Consider the following 9,393-nt stretch of genomic DNA (forward strand, 5'->3'; position numbering starts at 1 on the left):
CTTGACATGTTAGCATAGAACAATAGACCATTGAGTGTACCCACTGATACTGTTAAATTGAGAGCAATCAGTAGAACCACAAGTAGTACACCCATCACTGCAAACAGAGCAATCCAAGCTATCATCATGTAATTATCATAACACTGTCCACACTTGTTTGATCCCATTAGTAGACTGTATCCCTCTGTACATGATCCACACATTCTGTGTCCTCCTCTATTATCCACACATTGAGTATCAGTGTCATTCAATTTGAAGGTAACAGGATCAGGAGAACAATAGAGGAGACAATCCTCATTGATAATGCATGCATTAGGATTGGTTGCATTAGCACTGAAAGGTGTACTGGTATCATATGTTCCAATCCACAGTAGACCATTGTGTGTAATATTTAGACTAGTTATATTACATGTTACATTCTCTCTTGAAACACTTTGACTGCAAGCACAGATAGATCTACCTTTTGAGCTAATGACACTAAAACCAATAGGACACTCATTAACAATATAATCCCAATAAATGGAATAGAATGTTTCAGTACGAAATAGCATGGTATGTATTACATGACTGGGAGGATGGTTTGGTTTGTATTCAACCAGTGAACAATTAGTATTAGGCTTAGGTCTAGCATATACATAATTGACTGTATGAGCACTGTCTGGAGTGAGTCCATCTCGTATTTCTAATATACCATCAGTGACATTTAGTGATCCAAAGTAATCATAACCAAACAAAGCCATATGAAATTTTAATGCTTGACCTGGAAAAATCTGTTTATAGCCTGGGTTTTTATTAACAGTGCAAAAATGTATTTTCTGTACATCACCTGTTGAGCTAATGTTTGGATTCATCAAGTTGAACTGATTGTTTCCATGATTAGTAGTATATCCATATATATCATCACCAAATATTCCAGCACTATTATTTATTAATGTAAGAGGTATATTTGATCCCTCTAATATTATGCCACTACTTGATGTCTCTTCAACATAGATCCCTCCACCTTTATAAGAAGCATGGTTATCAATAAACTCCAAGTTAGCTGATGATGTTAGTATTATTTGTGATGAGTCATTTATTGCTAATCCTCCTCCAACTACTCCAGTATTGTGTTTAAATGTTAGTTTATTCTCAATTGTTACCAATGATATGCTAAGTGTCAATCCTGTTGAAGTACCATTAGCAACAGTAACATTATTGAGACTAATAGCATTACTGTTCAGAATCTTATTTCCTCCATTTCCAATAATTTCAGTATCTGCTATATTGATTTGGACTGATGTCAAGAATTTTTCATCAATAGATAAGCCTGTAATTGTGTTGTTAGCTATCAAACACGACTTGATAATAATAATAAAGTGATTGCTAAGTGTTCTAGGTAAGTGTGGATCTTTTAATATCATAATTCCATACCAATTATCACAAAATTGACTGTCCTCAATTAAAAAAGTAGAAACTAATTGAACACCAGGAAATTTGCACTCAACTGATTTAATGTTTTTCCTAAATTCAATAGTAAAGGGGTAAACACCATAAAGTAGTGAACGAAATGATGAGTTTTTAATATCAAAAGAACAAAGGCTATCACCTAAAATAAGTTTAGAGTTACTATAAAGTATATTGTTATAGTTATGAAAGATGGCTGACAGATTGTATGAAGCACCATGATAAGTAAATAATATCATCCAACTGTGCTTCAATGTAACATTAATCAGTATTAGTGAGTAGTGAGGTAGTTCAGTGCTACATACTGGAAGAGGCTCATACGTAATATCTACACCATAATAATAAAAAACTGAGGATGATACCTTAACATCAAAAGCATTGTTTAATTTTATTGTATTGACAGGCCCTTCTGGTTCATGAAATAAAGAGTTAGTTATTGTAATATTGTTGGATGATTTAGCAATGACTCCAAGATTATAAACTGACATGTTAGAAATAATGACATGACTGCTGTTATAGATGACAATAGACCTTTCATTACTCCTGCTACTAATAAGACAAGACTGATCCAGTCCATGCAGAGTAACATTCCTTACTGCAGTCATGTTGACATCATCATTAATTTCACTGGTTCCAATGAAGTAGAAGATGCTGTTATTGTATTGAGACATATCCCCAGCATACACTGATAAAGGATGACAAGGATTATAAGTAACTGAACTGCAGTCATCAGACACATAATACTGACCAGAGGAGACACTGCAGGAGCTACTGAAGAATAAGAGAACAGCCACTAACAGGAGAGACATAGCTACTGTCTGTACTGACTGACTAGTCCATTCACTCAGTATATATAAGCATGGACTTGTGGGAGGCATTGCTCATGATTATACATGATTTCACTCACTGGAGTATAGTGTTAATGATTTCAGACTTATCAGTGAATGTTATTGTATCAACAAAATTTTTCTTGGGATATACTCTTTTCCCAGGCTTGACCCATTATCTCATGTCAATATTGTTATGAGTGCTAATGTGGGCTACTCATCATGAAAGGTAGTTCAATTATCCAGGAAGGCAATGTTAGTATTCTTAAATTAAGATAGATAAAAGTCTTATCGCTGCCTCTTCCTCTACTATAGTAAGCGTTTATGTCCATAGCATCAGATTTTATAGGGATAACATGCAAAAATAGTCTTGCACAGCCAGATCATTCTCTAGCCTACGTGACTGTATAGGCTGGAGAATGATCGGACTAAGTGAGACTAATGTAGATCTATAAGCACTAAATTAAATAAATAATATCAACTGATACTAGATAAATAAAAGTATGTGGCAGCAAAAACTGCTAAAGGCTCTGATTAAAACAAATCAACAACTGATTCACGTCTAACATCAGCAGAACTTGGTACCATGGCTCTTTTTTGTTGATCAACAGTTACTTGTGTAGTACAATAACAATAGTACAGACTAGTTTAGTATAGGAGAGAAAAGTAAGTGTAGATAGAACAGGAACAGCATGAGACCCCATCAGTCTTGATATCTTACCATATCTCCTACACAATTGTATAATGATAATGATAATGATCCACAGGTAGATAGGGAAAGCAAACTGAAGCCATTGTTTAGCATAACTGTCCATACTATTGTAAAAACATTTCTCAAACCCAAAGTCTAATTTAATTCATGATAGCACTTGACTCAAGGCTGGTGATGCCCCTTTCCTTGAAAAGGTTTGCTCATATAACTTGACAATGTTAGCATAGAACAATAGACCATTGAGTGTACCCACTGATACTGTTAAATTGAGAGCGATCAGTAGAACCACAAGTAGTACACCCATCACTGCAAACAGAGCAATCCAAGTTATCATCATGTAAATATCATGACACTGTCCACACTTGTTTGATCCCATTAGTAGACTGTATCCCTCTGTACATGATACACACATTCTGTCTTCTCTATTATCCACACATTGAATATCAGTGTCATTCAACTTGAAGGTAACAGGATTAGGAGAACAATAGAGGAGACAGTCCTCATTGATAATGCATTCATTAGGATTGGTTGCATTAGCATTGAAAGGTGTACTGGTATCATATGTTCCAATCCACAGTAGACCATTGTGTGTGATGTTTAGACTATTTATATCACATGTCAAATTTTCTCTTGAAACACATTGACTGCAAGTACAGGAACCTTGTGACTGGCTAGGTTTGGCTAGGCGAAAAATATTCAGTGGACAAGTAACTTCGATATTGTCCTGTTTGAGTCAGCTTTGGTTTGTATTCAATCATTGAACAAGTATTGGGAATGTATGTTCGATTGAACAAAAAGTTGTTGTTATGTACTTGTACTGTACCATCTGTGAGAGTTTTTTATGCTAAGTAATCATAACCAAATAAAACCACATTAAACTTTCTTACTTGACCTAGAAAAATGGACTGAACACTTGCATTGATACAGTTTTCATAACTAGTTGTAGTATGAGGATCACAAAAACATATATTCATTGGATTGAACTGATTACCATACATATGATATACCCCATACATATCACCACCAACCAGTCCGGCACTATTATTTATTAATGTAAGAGGTATATTTGGTGTCATTAATTTTATGTCATTATATGGTGACAATACAGTATTGTTAGCAACAGTAACATTACTGAGACTAATAGCATTACTGTTCATTATCTTATTTCCTCCATTTCCAATAAGTTCAGTATCTATTATATTGATTTGAAGGAATCTCAAAAATGTTGCATCAATGACTAAGCCACCTACTTCATTGTCATGCATCAAACATGATTTAATAACAATGTGATAGTTTACTGCTCCAGGTAAATATTTCTCAGCACTAATCTGAAACCCGTACCAATTATTGTAAAATTGATTGTCCTTAATTAGTATAATGTTAGAAGGTGACCTACTTTCAGGTTACATGAGACAAATTGTCACAAAATTTAATATTAATACCGGCTTCTGCATTATTGTCATTAAATAATGAATTGGTAATAAAAGAATTAAAAATACTGTCACATAGTTTGAATAGCAAATGTTGTGCAGAATTAAGATGATTGATGGTGATTGAAACATTGTATGAGGTTCCATGGTTAAGAACTACTAACATTTCATTATCATTACCATTCAACCGCTTTAAGGTAACATTAGCCAGTATCAATGAGTAATGGAGTAGTATACTACTATATGCTGGAAGAGGATCATAGTAAATGTCTAATTCATAGTCATTGAAAACTGATGATGATATGTTAACATCAAAAGCATTATATAAATGTAATGTGCCAAAGAATGATCCAAAGAAATAGATATTAGTTATTGTGATATTGTTGGATGAGTTAATATCTATTAAGCAATCAAAAAAATTTAATGATAAGTTAGAAATAGTGATGTGATCACTGTAATATACTGAAATGCTAGTTTTAGAAACTCCCTTACATACAATACTAGGAGACTGGTCAAGTCCATGTAGAGTAACATTCTTTACTGCCGTCATTTGACATCATAATACCTCATATTAGTAGTTCCAATGAAGTAGAAGATGGTGTTATTGCATTAAGACATATTCCCAGCATACACTGATAAAGGATTACAAGGTGACTGAGGGGAACTGCAGTCATCAGACACATAATACTGACCAGAGGAGACACTGCAGGAGCTACTGAAGAATAAGAGAACAACCACTAACAGGAGAGGCATAGCTACTGTTGAGACCAATGCACTGCTCAGACTGTAGTGGACCAAATCTTCACAACCAATCTAATTATAGAATGTATGCATACTTATAATTGAATTATCTATAGGAATCTGTTAATTGAAATTTAGTTTCTTGCATAGTGTATCTCCTTGCTATAGCTATATCTACCATAAGATCATTATTTAATCACAATAGCTTATTATTCTACAATAAATGAATGAAGCTAATATAAAGAAATAGCAACTTGTCAAACCTTTGATCACTGCTGGTCAAGTAGAAGCAGAATATAACTATGCTATAGGCCACACCAAAGGTGTTCAAAGTTGCCAAGTGTATTTTGGGTGTAACTAGTTTAGTTCATGAGTGTATTTATAACAACAGAATCCATGCAATTCATAAAATTATATAGCAATGCATGAAATTAAGGTACCGTAAATGTTCAAATAATGGTATATACCTAAGAATGCACATTTATCCAGGAACAGTATAAGCTGACACATTTTATGGAGTGAGTATACAATCTTAACGTGTCATGTAGCATGAATTAATCATAGTTGTACTTATTTTTGGAACTAAAACAGCTAAAAATAGCAATGATTAATATTAGTAAAATGGCAGCAATAATATTATAATTAAAACAATTCAACAACCGATTCACGAATAACACTGAGTCTAACATCAGTAGAACTTGAAACTATTTCACTCATTTGTTGATCAACAGTTAGATGCGATTCACCTATAATAGGATTATTATCTTCTTCTTGTTTCTTGAATAACTTCTTAATTAGAGCATCATAACATTTCATATGTGATAACTGCAGGTAGAGATGATAAACAACAATCAAAATAAAACTAACAATAAAAACAGATAAACAAGTATTGTACCAGATAAATACTTTACTCTCATCAGTAAAGGCTATAGATAAAAAAGCCATGATACATAAGTTTAACAGAAACCAAAATTCAATGACATTGTTTAATTTCTTCCTGTACACACCAGCAAAGATAAAACTAAGGGAGAGGATAATAGCTGCTACTGCCAATAACAAGACATATGATTCATTCTTCAAAAAGGTGACAGTTAAAAGTACTGGTATCCTAGCCACTAGCAGTAGACCAGGCCAGAACCGATACTCATCTTTCATTGGACCACTATAAGCATCAATAATAGGCTTGAAACGACTCCAGCTCTTGAACAGTTTAAAATGTGACAAATACTTCTCAAGTACTGGATGACATAAAAGGAACAGCGTGTATGGTATGACAAAAAAAACAGACACCAATAGGGCAAATCCAAATAGTCCAGCATGCTTCCCTTTAGCATATTCCACATTAGGATCCTCATACCATAAACTAACTGATCTTACTGACTCATTTGTACAGTGAAGAGTTACCTCACGCTTGCGTAGTACAATAACAATAGTACGGACTAATTTAGTGTAGGAGAGAAAAGTAAGTGTAGATAGAACAGGAACAGCATGAGACCCCATGAGTCTTGATATTTTACCATATCTCCTACACAATTGTATAATGATAATGATAATGATCCACAGGTAGATAGGGAAAGCAAACTGGAGCCATTGTTTAACATAACTGTCCATACCATTGTAAAAACATATCTCAAACCCAAAGTCTAAGTTAATCCATGATAACACCTGATGCAAGACTGGTAATTCCCCTTTCCTTGAAAAGACTGGCTCGTATAACTTGACAATGTTAGCATAAAACAATAGACCATTGAGTGTACCCACTGATACTGTTAAATTGAGAGCAATCAGTAGAACCACAAGTAGTACACCCATCACTGCAAACAGAGCAATCCAACCAATCATCCTGTGATAATTATGACATTGTCCACACTTGTTTGATCCCATTAGTAGACTGTATCCCTCTGTACATGATCCACACATTCTGTGTCCTCTATTATCCACACATTGAGTATCAGTGTCATTCAGCTGAAAAGTAACAAAGTTAGGAGAACAATAGAGGAGACAGTCCTCAGTGATAATGCATGCATTAGGATTGGTTGCATTAGCATTGAAAGGTGTACTGGTATCATATGTTCCAATCCACAGTAGACCATTGTGTGTAATGTTTAGGTTATTTATATCACATTTCACATTCTCTCTTGAAACACTTTGACTGCAAGTACAGGAACCTTGTGACTTATCTATACTGAAACCAATGGGACACTCTTTAACAATGAAAGAAGGAAATATTTTGGTGGGTAAAGAATGTATATAATCAATTGACAAGTAACTTTGATATTGTCCTGTTTGAATGAGTTTAGGTGTGCATTCAATCAATGAGCAAGTATTGGGAATTTGTGTTTGACTGAGCAAAGAGCTAGTGTCATTAAGTATTTGTACTGTACCATCTGTAAGGGTTTTTGATTTAAAGTAATTGAGTCCAAATAAAGCCACATTAAACTTCAATGCTTGACCTGGATAAATGTATTGATCACTTACATTATGTAAACAGTTTTCATAATTAGATGTAGTATGAGGATCACAAAAACATATATGTTCTGCATCACTTGTTGAATTGATATTTTTGTGTGTGAATTTGAACTGATTACCATATAGAAAGATATATACCCCATACATATCACCACCAACCATTCCAGCACTATTATTTATTAATGTAAGAGGTATATTTGGTGTCATTAACATTATATCACTAAGTGTTGACTCTTCAGCATAGATCCCTCCTCCTTTATAATAAGCATGATTATCAATAAACTCCAAGTTAGCTGATGATGATACTATCAATCGTGATGAGCCATTTATTGCTAATCCTCCTCCAACTACTCCAGTATTGTTCTTGAATATTAAATTATTCTTAATTGTTACAAACGATCTTTCAAGTGTCAATCCTGTTGAGGTACTGTTAGCAACAGCAAAATTACTGAGACTAATACGATTACTGTTCACTATCTTATTTCCTCCATTTCCAATAAGTTCAGTATCTAGTATATCGATTTGTGTTAATCTCATAAATGATCCATCAATGAATAATCCTTCATTTATATTGTCATATATCAAACATGATTTAATAATAATGTGATAGTTTACTGCTTTTAGTAAATACACTTTACTAATGATCTTCAATCCTTGTTTATTATTATAAAATCGACTGTCCTCAATTACAAAAGTAGAAGCTATTTGGATACTAGGATATGTGCAATTACTTGATTCTGAATTTTCAACTACATCAATAAAAAAACCAGGACCATCATTAACACCATGAAATGATGAGTTGATGATAAAAGAATAAAAAAGACCCCCCACTAAAATGAAAGGATAGTTAGTGCAATATTGAACATGATCAAAAATGATTGATACATTGTACGTGGTACCATGAGCCATATCTAGTTTCATTCTACTGCCAGTATTAAAGGTAACATTAGTCAGTACCAATGAGTAATGGAGTAATTCACTGCTACATACTGGAAGAGAAACATAGTAAATTTGCAGAACATATAAGCCAGTAAAGGTAACTGATAATATCTTAACATCAAAAGCATTAGATATAGTTGAAGAAATTTCATGAGGGCCTGAGGCAAAGACAGAGTTAGTTATTGTAACATTGCTAGATGAATCAACCCTCACTGGACAATCACTAAACAATAAGTTAGAAATAGTGATATGATTACTGTGATGTAATGAAATTCTAGTAACTCCATTGCAGTTAATACTAGGAGACTGATCCAGTCCATGTAGAGTAACATTCTTTACTGCAGTCATGGTAACATTATCATTGATGGTAGTGATTCCAATGAAGTAGAAGGTGGTATTATTGTATTGAGATATATTCCCAGCATACACTGATAAAGGATTACAAGGTGACGGAGGAACTGAACTGCAGTCATCAGACACATAATACTGACCAGAGGAGACACTGCAGGAGCTACTGAACAATAAGAGAACAACCACTAACAGGAGAGACATAGCTACTGTCTTAAGCAACTGACTCAAATAGTTGCACTCAAACTGTGCAACAAACTCAAATGATAGTATTTATAACGGTAGAGCTTTCTTATGCCCCATGCATACAATAAATAATGGCGTGAGAAGCTCTATTATCTTAGCTTTGGGTTAACAGAAACAAAACGCAATTGCAGTAATAATTATAAACACCTATTATCATAATCACTCATAAACAACTGTGGCTTCGCTCATCCACATTGTATTATTATGGTAGGCTCCCAATTTTTGATTATCATCA

This window comes from Amphimedon queenslandica, unplaced genomic scaffold (genome assembly GCF_000090795.2).
Source record: "Amphimedon queenslandica unplaced genomic scaffold, v1.1 AMPQUscaffold_13485, whole genome shotgun sequence".
NCBI lineage: Eukaryota > Metazoa > Porifera > Demospongiae > Haplosclerida > Niphatidae > Amphimedon > Amphimedon queenslandica.